This window comes from Tupaia chinensis, unplaced genomic scaffold (assembly GCF_000334495.1).
Source record: "Tupaia chinensis unplaced genomic scaffold, TupChi_1.0 Scaffold000018_1, whole genome shotgun sequence".
Lineage (NCBI taxonomy): Eukaryota > Metazoa > Chordata > Mammalia > Scandentia > Tupaiidae > Tupaia > Tupaia belangeri.
In genome coordinates this window covers 1,352,240-1,364,326 of record NW_006159448.1, presented here as the reverse complement: position 1 = coordinate 1,364,326, position 12,087 = coordinate 1,352,240, and the positions used below count along the sequence as shown (strand labels likewise).

The 12,087-nt window shown below is 36.4% G+C and overlaps 1 protein-coding gene across 17 annotated transcripts in view; it reads right to left on the bottom strand.

Annotated features, from left to right (window-relative positions):
- MAP2 (microtubule associated protein 2) overlaps positions 1-12,087 on the bottom strand; it is a 349,368-nt gene that overhangs the window by 162,355 nt on the left and 174,926 nt on the right. For 12 of the 17 annotated variants that reach the window (XM_014586191.1, XM_006140067.2, XM_014586205.1 and 9 more), the window contains exons 1-2: positions 3,895-4,055; positions 3,560-3,627 (exon numbers count right to left, since the gene is read on the bottom strand). The gene's annotated coding sequence lies outside the window, so the exon portion shown is untranslated. Of the gene's footprint in view, positions 1-3,559; positions 3,628-3,894; positions 4,056-4,214; positions 4,315-12,087 lie in introns of those variants that run through there. The other 5 variants (XM_014586222.1, XM_014586226.1, XM_027770184.1 and 2 more) reach the window with 4 other exon arrangements.

Sequence of the window (12,087 nt, the reverse complement as noted above, 5' to 3'; positions counted from 1 at the left end):
AAAATAGAATTATTTCAACTTTATTATTATTTTATAATTTGATGAGAGAGAGAGAGAGGAAGTGACAAAGGAAGCAACCAAGTCCAGTACTTGAACCATGGTTGGCCATGTGGGTGTCAGTGCCTGACAGTGAGAGGGAAAGTGAGAAATCACTCCCAGGATGCGGGAGTGGCCATACTACAATCCCTTCTCCTCCTGAGATTGTGGGCATGTATACACATGTACCCGGTGTGATTTTTCAAGCCATCAGGTCAGGGATTTAAACTGTGGTCAACCATGCGGGAGTACAGTGCCTTAACCACCACACCACCTACAGGCTCCTATGATTCATTTATTTGAAAACTTTCTAATTTGTCTCTGAAATTTCTCCTTGAATAACACAGTTCTTCATGTTTAATATAACATATATAGGAAATATAAAATATGCCAGAACATGAATATTACAATCAAGCATTTAAAGGCATTCAAATTATAAATATATTTATTAGGTTGTCAGAAAAGTCATGACGTATTTTTTTATGTTTTCCTATGCAAAAATGCATCATGACTTTTCTGACAACCCAATATACAGACTATAGTATACAGAAGTATATATATCTATACAGAAGTATATATATATATATATATATATATTGATTTAACTTTGTGCAGTAACATATATAGCATTTTCATAAATAAGACATTAAGACAATGACTGTAAGTTTAAAAAATGTAGTATTTAGTGGTGCAGATGAAGGACTCTGAGATCAGACTTTGGGGCCAGACTTCTGACTGCCTAACTAGAGTCTCCATTCCTCTGTAAAATGGAGATCATACCTATCTCCTAGGATTATTGTGAGAGTTAAGTGAAATAATGTATGTTAATGACTTAGGATATTATCTAGCACATGGTTAATAACAAAAAGTAGACTTTCATTAAAGTTAAATGGCAATAAGAATTGCATTCTCTAAAGTCAGTACAAGTCTGTAAGATGATTTATTTCTTAAATATAGAGAATGAGTATCTATCCATTCATCCTTCTTAATGCTTGGTTGCTCATTATGGATTGGTAAGTATGACATCATTTCTTGTATTACATTCGGGGCGGGGGGGAGAAAGAGAGAGAGAGAGAAAGGGCCTCTCCCCTCTGCTGCAGCAAAATCTTGGCTGAAAGCGGAAGAGCAGTAAACAATGTCAAGCCTAAGAGTAGTATTTAGGAAGTGTCCACAAGCAACACTCATGCTGCAGTTCGGCATTTTTCTCCTCGTTGATGAAAGTGAAAGGCGACATTTCAAAAATTCTTTCCATCTTAACCTAACACCAGAAAAAAATCCTTTTCCTTACAACCTGGAGAAATTTCTATACATAGTTCATCTGCTTTTCTACACAGAATTGATTATATAATGAATCGTTATTAATTAAAGACATATGAGGAATATTTTGAGTAAATAAAAAAAAAAGGGACCCAATGTCTGTTTCAGTGTGTACTCTTATGAAAAGCAGGAACAAGAAAATAATGGAGGAAAATGCTGTTGAATTCATTTATCTAACAAACAATTGAATCAATAGTTATTGAATTCTTACTGTGGCCCAGGCTAAAGATATGAGTGAAAAAAATCACTAAAGGAATTAACTAATGTCAAGACAATATTGATTAGGAAAACCATGACATAGATCCCTGACTGCCTTAGATTTTAATAGGCAAATGCTGTTCTGATTTGACTACCTAACAGACTATTTTAATTACACATTTTTAAAAGTACATACAATCTGTCAGAACACCCCTCTGTAAAATTTTAAATGGACCTAGACAATTTAGACACCAAGTGCCCCTTGGTGAGGTCATCTGCTACTTCTCCAACACCCAGGAAAATTACAACAGAGATCATTAGTTCTTATTGACAATATATTGAAAATACTTTTTAGCAGTTAAGTAATAATTTTACCCTTTGCTAATTTATAAAAATACCCTAAATTTTAAAATTAAAATAATGGGTTGCTGAATAAGACTGAAGATTAAGAAACAGGTTCTTACATGAAATATATGCTTTATAAACTTAGATGGAAAAATATCAAAATAGGTGTGTTTTTTTTTCTCTAAACATGAAATGTTTTCATTAACTCTGCATGAGACCTAAAAAGAAAGAATGGTCTCAGGCTTTTACAGTATTCAGGAGGAATAGTAGTCCTGTCTGGGATTCCATACATATATCTACTGAGTACTTTCTGAGGAAAAAAATGCAATGTAATTTCACATGTCCCCAAGACAAAGCCATTAGGTTTTGTTCAGTAGCTGAAATGAAGTGATTTCCTTTTTCAGAGCACATGGATTTATCTTAACAAATTCACTCTCCTGTTCAAAAACCTTATGGGATGCTGCCTACACTTTGGAAGTCTGAGGACAGTGTCATCTGCCCCTTCCCTCTTCCACAGAGACTACCCACAGCAGCAAGGCTCTTAGGAAGTGCTTGTAGAATGAATAAATTAAGGTTGTCATGATTACACGTTGCAGAGAAAATTAACCAAGGACAATGCATTAGTCTCCTTCAACTGCTACAAATATGCATACTCACAGAAATACTATCACATACATAAGGTATTTTAGAGTTGGTAGTTGAAAATGAGCTATTTTTAAGTATTTTTTCTAAATAACTAAACTTACTGCATAAAATATTTTAATAGTCTTGAAGGGAAATACTCTATGGATGTCAAGGAAATGTTTAAAAGAAATTATTGATCTCCTCAGTAAGGCAGAAAATGTCTTCCATTTTTTAAAGGCAAATTGCAAATGCAGGTTTTGTATTAAAAAAAGAAAAAGACAATCTTAAAGAATTACAGACTAGCAATATGCTTAATCACTCTTCCATATTAATATACATTCTGACGCTGAATTTAAAAATTAATATTTTTCATGTAAGATATGAGGCCCAGGATCAACGGATTCAAATGCTTTCATGGCAAGATGAAGGATTACATTTTTATGCTCTCGATTCTGACTAAAGCATATGTAAAATCAGTTCTTTTAATAACTAACAACCTTGACTTTTAAATATATCTGTTGCTAAAGACTAAAACATCAGTGAAGTTACAATATTTTATTTGCAAAACTCAACAATACTGAGTCATTCCTGGGCTTTCGTCTCCAGTGCTCATTCTACCTGGGAAGGGCAAGCCATTTCATTTAAACATTTTTTTAAAAATCACTTAGCAGATTCCTTCAGATAAAATAATTACTTAACATATGTCTCTTCAATTTAAATTAATGAATTTTCATTAAGATAAAGCATTTGGGGCCATTTTATAAACTGTCACAATGACAAAATCCAAAAATAAGCCAGACATGCTGAAATTTGTTAATAACTTGCACCACAGGTAAAAGACACATTTCTTGAGATATTGCCTATCAAAACAGCCTTGGATAATGGTATTATCTGCATAGAAAATCATCCATACTATAGACAATGATCAACGTAGGCTTAAGAATAAAAGACCAACCATTAAGAGATTAATTTAAATAAAAATATTCTAGTTCTTTCCTGATTTTACCTCACTTAAATATCCAAACAAAACATGTGGTACCTTTTAATTTTCTGAATGAGTAGTTCCCAATCAATGCTTCCTCGGTTAGAGACAATGAGCTGAAGAATCTACCGAAACAAAACAAAGGAGAAAAAACAATACATAGATTTGTTAACTAAATATCAAAACTGTAACTCACCAGTAAGCAAATGCTTTCTTTATATCCAGATAATAAATCTGTCTTGAGATCTGTTGTACAAAAAATGCAGTACTTGGATTTTTAGAAGCTCAGTAACGAATATTAAATCATTTTACTCCAAGATCACACAAAGTAGATCCTTTGAAAAATGAATCAAAACCAAACCAAAATAAAATAAAAAACCCCAAACCATTACCAGAGCATATGCAGCAATACCACCCAAGTCTAGCCTTTGAGAACTGCTGCAGAATTCTTCCCCTGGAGCATTATCCCCACTGGCTGGCTCTCTGGCTCCCCAGCTCCAGACAGACGCAGTCTGCAAGCCACCAGCTCGTGTCTGTGTGTGTCGGGGAAAGGGAAGCTGCAAATTAGAAAAAGTCCCCGCAGTGGCGAAAAGGAAAATAAGGCGAGTGGGAGAGGGAGAGAGAGCTCACTAGCCTCAGAATTTTCGAGAATGATGACAAGCCACTCAGCTCCGCCATCATTCACTCACAATAGGATGCAGCTCTGGCTTACGATTTAGCGGTTTGCCATAGGGCTTCTGGTACCAAATGCCTGACAGGCATTTTAATTGCCTCCATCCAAGTGTGTCCCCAGGAGTCGAGTCTATAAGCCTATGAATGTCATCATCTGGTCTCCTTTGTGTTAATGCCAGGCGGCACACGCACACACACACACACACACACACACACACACACACACACACACAGAGCATGCCTAAATAGAAAGACAGTTTTCAGACATACAGGATTACAAACAAGTTAAGCTACACAAACTAAACATAGCTAAACAATATTTTATCAGAATTCTCATTATTCGTGTAAAGAATAGCAGGGATTCTTTGATGTCTTGACACTGGCAGATAATTACAATGATCTTTAAGCTATTGCCTATTTATATTACAAAATAAACAATAGTGTTCATTAGATAAATGAATATTGTTATGTCTGCTTTCATACGGAAAATCCAGTCCCCTTGTACCTATGATAACTATGAACTTAGAGATGTTTTCTTTATAGGGAGAAGGCAGAAAAAAAAAACAAAGAAGATTAGAAAGCCAGGGTTGAGATGTGATTTTCATGGGCAATCTATTTTATTCCCATTTATATACAAAAGTAAAAGGAGGTGGCAACCACTTTGAGTACTGAGACTTTACAGTCCCTTGAGGGTCAAGGCAGGGATTGAATCTCTGGCATAATCAGGATCCCCTTCATATTAGGAACTGAAATTAACAGTTGAATATCCATGTTTTACAGTGCTCTTTATGTCGGGTGGTTAAGTGTGGAATAATTCCCTGCCTTTATTGCCTGAGGGAAAGGAAAGGAGAAAAATGTTAATAAATAAATGATTTTGTCGGCATTGTTAGTGCCCTGTCCCAGTGAATGGAGCAAAAATTTGATGTGTACCAATAGAACCAGCTGCAAAAGAAGGTTGCTGGGAGGAAGCATCACCATGGTTACCGGAAACAGAAAGTAAGGAGAAAAAAATAAGGTGATGATAAAGAAGAGAGTGTGAGACTCCAGTGGAGAAAATGTAGAGACAGAATGATAGGCTTTATTCTTTTCCTTCTTGAAAGAATTGTCCCTGTCAGATGCATACTGAATTTTAAATGCATTAAGGTGAATTGCATTCTTCTTCAGTCACCTTTCTTCCTCGATTTTTGATCACTAGCTAATTTTGCTTTCATAAATATTCAAATCATGGTTCTTTTGTTTGAGATTGATCCTGTTTCCCCTGCCTCTGTCTATATACTGGGTTCATGGAAACTATTCAGCCCAGCCCATACCCTTTGTTTCATAGGTGAGAAAGCTGAGGCCCAGGGAGTCGGACCAAGGTCACACAACAGGCACCAGCTGGGCTTCCTGACTCAGTCTCTAGCATTTCTTCCTTCACCAAGCGACTTTCTCTCCTGTCTCTCTCATCTGTCTGCAAGTGAAATAGATTCCACAAACATCTTTTGTCTTTCATTTTGTAAGCCTTCTGGTATTGGCTAAAGCAGGGAACATGGTTTTTGACATGCTTTGCAATCATTCTGAGGACTAGCTTTGCTTGGTATTGGGCTGGATTGTATTTGATGTCTGAAGAACCTGAGGTAATTATACCAACAACTTTTTTTCATTTCTAGTCATTTCTCGTCATTCTTAATTCACTTGATGAATTAAGGAGGTTTGCAGTTTTGTGGACCTGTCGTGTCGAACCTAAACATCATACACTAGGTGGTCTATCATCGCTGGCACCACGGAATTGGAGAAACACTTGAGTTGACCTTCCAAGGTTCCTCCTAGTAATAGACAATATGAACCTTCCTGAGGTTATTCAAAACAATGAAGCTGAAAAATTGAGAGCTCAGGCCAAAAGAAAAAAACAAAACAAAACAAAGTCCACTTAAGAACAACCACTGGAGGGCGCAGTATTTGTTAAAATCTTTCTTAACTGCTCAGTAAAAATTGTGGCTAAAATTTTGACCTTGATATTTTACAGTTTTTATTTTCTTTTAAAGGTGATTTTCCAAATTGAGTTCTAATGACTCATTGTTTTTAGGTTAACTCATCTATAGATGGGGTCATATTGCCTTTTTTTTTCTTTTTTTGAGTTTTTTGCCCTATAGGGCATGTGCACTCGCCAGAAAGACAGAGAGAGACAGAGACAGAAAGCAAGAAATCACCCCTCAAGGAGGATGTCCATGCTCCAATCCCATTTCCTCCATTCTCCTCTCGGGATCTTAGGCACACACGTACATGTACCCAGCGTGAGTTTAAGCCACCGGGTCTAGGACTCGAACCACAGTTGACTACATGGGAGTCCAGCGACATAGCCATTATGCCAACTGCTGGTCCTGATATTGCCTTTTTGATGTCTAAATACAATTACTGCTGCCACCACCATCCTCTTTCACTGGAACATCAGCTATAAAATAAATAAATGACATTTAAAAAAAATATGATTACAGGCCCAGCAGGTAGTGTGATGGGTTAGGCATTGGTCTCTCACATGGCTGACTGCAGTTTGAGTCCCAGACCTGGTGGCTTACTTTCTCACTTTCTTTTGCTCTTCCTCTCTCTCCTTGTTTCTCTCTTGTGAACACATGTACCCTATAGTAAATAAAAAAATAATACATTAATTAAATTAACTGAATATATCTTTAAAAGATATATGACTGCCATAGGTAATAATTAAAAGATAGTTCTGGTCTTAGTGGGTCCCACAAATGGTTGGAATTATTCCCTCAAAAAAAGTGTCCCTGTAAATATGGTCTCTCTGTTAAGTGTTTTCCTTCAGTGATTTTGAATGATAACGTAATTTTTCAAAGTGAATGCTTTATTTCAATATATTGCTATGTGATCACTTCTGAACACACAAAAAATGATACATAAGACTGTCATCTCTTGAAACATGAATCATATTCAATCAAGATCTCATAAAGCACACATAATGGCTCCAATTTGCCTATAATAAGCACAGTTTGCAAAAACAGGTAGAGATCATTAGGGATCCCAAAGATCTCTGAGATCATTTAATATTTAGGGATACTCAATTCAGCATATAGAATGAGTTGGTACATTCTTTTATGTTTCTTCTTTCTTTTTCTATTTGTTTCTAATGTGAGGTGAACACGCATATAAACCATAATCACTGCCTTCGGTTACGTGATTTTGGAATACACGATTACTGAAAATTTCTTCCGTGAACTTTTAGATTCTTCATATTTATGCCTATGAATCTAAACTGGGGTGCTCTCTTTACTGTTCCCCTTGGACAGCATTCCAGACCTTGGCTTAAAACCATCTATTACTTCATTTACATAATTGTGACGACACATACACACATATTTAAGAAACTTGACAAGGTCCAGAAATGGGATAAAAAATAAGAAAGAGTATTGCATCCTCAAAGAACTTAGATTTTAGAAGAGGGAGCATATATTAATAAGTAAAGAGAAACTTCACACTTCTTTTCTCACTTTGATAAAATACTACCACTAACGTACAACATAAACGTTAGAGGTGATAAATTTGTACTATTACATTGTACCCCATAAATATATACAATTATGATTTGTCCATTGAAAGTATTATTAAAAATAAACAATGAAATGTGGTATAATCATATAATAGGATATTATTTGGCAATAAAAAGAATAAAGTATTGATACATACTACAACATGAAAGAACATCAAAAACATTGTATTAAGTGAAAAAAGTCAGTTACAAAAGGCCATATACTGTATAATTTTATTTATATAAACTGTCTAGACTAGTCAATCCACAGAAACAAAGTATATTAGAGGTTGCCAAAGGCTGCAGATAATGAGTAATCCCCAACTGCTAAACAGCACAAGTATTCTTTCTTAGTTATTTAAAATAATCTAAAATTAGAAAATGGTAATGGTCACACAACTCTGAATATGCCAAAAATTACTGAATTGTATACATTAAAAAACACATAGAAATAATCTAATTTTTTTGAGAGGTTTTCGCTATAGGGTATGTGCGCTCGCCAGACAGAGAGAGACATAGAGACAGAAAGCAAGAAGTCATCCCCCAGGGGGGATGGTCACGTCTCAATCCCTTCTCCTCCATTCTCCTCTCGGGATCTTGGGCACGCACGCACACACGCCCAGTGTGAGTTCTAAGCCACCAGGTCCGGGACGCGAACTGCAGTCGACTACGTGGGAGTCCAGCAACATAGCCATTACACTAACTGCTGGTTCCCGAAATAATCTAATTTTTAATGGTCAATCAGGGGCCAGCAGGTAGTATGGTGGTTAAGGTGCTGGACTCCCATATGGCCAACCATGGTTTTAGTCCCGGATCTAGCTTGAAAAATCATGCTAGGCAGATGTGTGTGTGTGTGCCCAAACTCCTGAGAGGAGAATGGAGAAGAAGAGATATCGGCGTGGCTTTCACCCCAGGGGGTAATTTCTCACTTTTATCTCTCTGTCTCTCTCCAAAGAGCACATGTGCCCTATAGCAAAAAACTAAAAAAAAAAAAGTTTTAAAGTCAATCTACCTGAACAGACAGCACTCAAAGGAAGACATAACAAATGGCTAAAAAGCATATGAAAAAGATTTCAATATCTCTTACCATAAGAAAAATGCAAATCTAAACCACACTGAGATATTTATTACCTTACTCTAGACAAAACAGCTATGAAAAATTAAAAAAAAAAAAACAGTATTAGCAGTGCTGGTGAGACTGCTTAGAAAGGGGGATCCTTGTGCATTGCTGCTGGGAATGTAAATTAGTATAGCCACTGTGGAAAACAGTATGGAGTTTCTTAAAAAATTAAAAATACAACTATCTTATGATCCTTTAATTCCACTTTTGGGTATTTATCCAAAGGACAGGAACTCATTCTGCCAAAAAGACATGTACACATTCATGTTTATTGTAACATTAGTCACAATGCCAAAGACATGAACTCAATATAAGTGCCCCAAAACTGAGAAAAGAATAAGAAAGTGTGGTATGTATATACAATGGAATACTACTCAGCCATAAAGAGAAACACTATCCTGTCATTTGACAAAAGTAGAGGAGTCTAGAAGACAAAATGCTAAACAAGATAAGCCAGGCTATGAAAGACAAATACTGTATGACCCTGTTTAACACATACGGAATGTTCACATTCTATGGTGGAAACTGAAGGATTCAGTGGTGCAGAATAGAGAGCAATGGTACATACCACAAGATATGTGAGGCAGTGGGTGGGTTGAAAAAGAAATTTCATCAGATACAAGAATTCATGTAAAAAAGTGGAATAAGATACAGAATAGGATACCACAGCAGAGTAAAAAAGGTCTCTGACAATTCAATATATACTTCCCAAGGAAAACGGCTAGTGGAACTATTATCAAATGTGTACAACATAATGTAATGTTCAATGTCTAATAAAATGGATATGTTTACATCTTTGATTTGATCATTACACACTATATGCATGCTTTGAGAAGCCATACTATATCCTACAAAAATGTGTAATTTAAAAAATAAAACAAAAATGAAAGAGTGAATTTCATGCTCTATGGATTATAGCTCATTAAAACATTGTTTAAAAAATACAGTAATAGTGGGCTAGCAGATAGTATGGTGGCTAAGGTGGCTGGAACCCACATAACTGACAGCCCAGTTTAAGTCCCCAAGCCTGGCAGCTTGAAAAATCACGTGGGGGCTGTGTGCTTGTGTGATCAAAATTCTGAGAGGAGAATGGAGGAAAAGGGATTGTAACGTGGCCATCCCTGCCAGAAGGTGATTTCTCACTTTTTCTTTGTGTCTCTCTATGGTGAGCATACACACCCTATAGAAAACTACAGTAAAATAAAATAAAGTCCTAGTCTCTAGGCAGCAAGTCTTTGAATTCCATGGCCACTAATTAAAATATGAAAAGTTTCAACCTATGACACTGTCCACATTATTACAAATTATTAGATTCACACCTACAAATGCTATCGATTTATCTAAGAACATGATGCTCTCTTATTCATTTGGGGATTGAAAATTTTCTAGAACTATTTCTTGAATTCCTTGACAAATTCAGTCGTCAGACTCTGTACCTCACTTATTTTTTTTTCTTCTGTTGCATAGGGAAATGAATTACCATGGTATCATCAATGACAGACATATGCTATAGAAGACCCTAATTTATGTGATGAACAACTGATCGAGTTGAAAAATAATCATTAAGCACCAAAAAGATGAACATAAATAAATCACTCTGTTTCCTTTTTAATATAAACAAGTATAAAAATATAACAGTATAAAAATGATCAACTATGCACCAATAATGCTCAGTGACTCATTGTAAAAGGTAAAATATGTTCAGAAACCATGTAAAGAATTATTTTAGAGAGATTTTTGCTATAGGTCATGGGCGCTTACCAGAGAGACAGAGAAACAGAGACAAAAAGCAAGAAATCACCCCCTAGGGGGATGGCTACACTGCAATCCCTTCTCCATTTTGGGCAAACACGCACGCCCATGCCAGGCGTAATTTTAAGCCACCGAGTCCAGGATTCGAACCCGGTCAAACCAGCAATGTAATCATTACAACATCTGCTGGCCCCCCATGTAAAGAATTTTTAACAATTGATAATGGACAAATGTATTATCAAAAGACAAATTTTTTCCTCCAAGAGGAGAATTCTCAAATCAGTTGACTCCTGCTCTGATTCTTTTTTTGTATGAGCGAAGAAGATAGACTACATTCATTAGATTCCTCTGTATTCCATCTTTTATTTATTTTTGCTAAGTATTCCTTGCCACTGATCTAGACTATTTACTTATTTAAAATTTGAAAATTGGGAGTCAGAAGGTAACGTTGTAGTTATGGTGCTGGGCTCCCACATGGCTGACTGTGACTCGAGTCCCCAATCTGGTGGCTTCAAAATTACACTGGGTGCATGTGCATGCATGGCTAAAATTCCAGGAGGAGAATGGGGGAGAAGAGATTGTGGCCTGACGATCCCCTATGGTGAGAGTGATTGCTCACTTTCCCTCTCACTGTCACTCTCCAGCAAGTACATGCAACCTATGGCAAAAACCTGAAAAGAAAAGAAAAGAAAATTGACATTGTTCAGGCCCCCAGCCATACAACCACTTCCTAACTTTATATTTATTTTAACTCCCTTTTACATATAAAACCCAGTAGGAAATATTTTAAACCAAATGTATCCAGTATCTCCACTGGATTTAGATGAAGAACAAATCAGAAATAAAGTATGTTTGTAAAGAAGGAAAGAACATACTGACACATGGGTCAACTGTGGTCATCTTTCACATCTTCCCTGTGGTTTTGATTAGACTTGGTCTACAGTGGGAAGAATAAATTCATTCTAAGCAAGTAGGGTGAAGAGTAAGACAAGATAAAGATCATTGGACCACATTCCAATTACTAGCCAGTCAGGCAGAGTGGTCATCAGAGTGGTTGTCACCAGAGATGGGCTTAATGAATTGACTTCAAATGTTACTTTGGCAATTTTCTCTGGAAATCAATTATAGTATTCTTAGCCAAATGTAACTAGAAAAAAACATTTCGAATTATTGTTTGGATTAAACACCATGTTGAACCTCAGAAATATTCATATTTCACCAAAAAACTTTGCACATACAGTTTCAAAAGTCATGTACTCTGGATCCAGCAGGTGGTATGGTAGTTGAGGTGCTAGACTCCCACATGGCTGACAGCAATTCAAAATCAGCCTAAAAAAAATCACACAGGAGTGTATGCATGTGTGCCCAAAATACCAGGAGGAGAACGGAGGACAGGACTGCATTGTGACTTTCCCCACTTGGGGGGGTAGGGGATGGTGATTTTTCACATTTTCTCTCACTATCTATCTCTCGATGTCTCTCTCCTGTGAGCATATGCACTCTCTGGCTATATATATA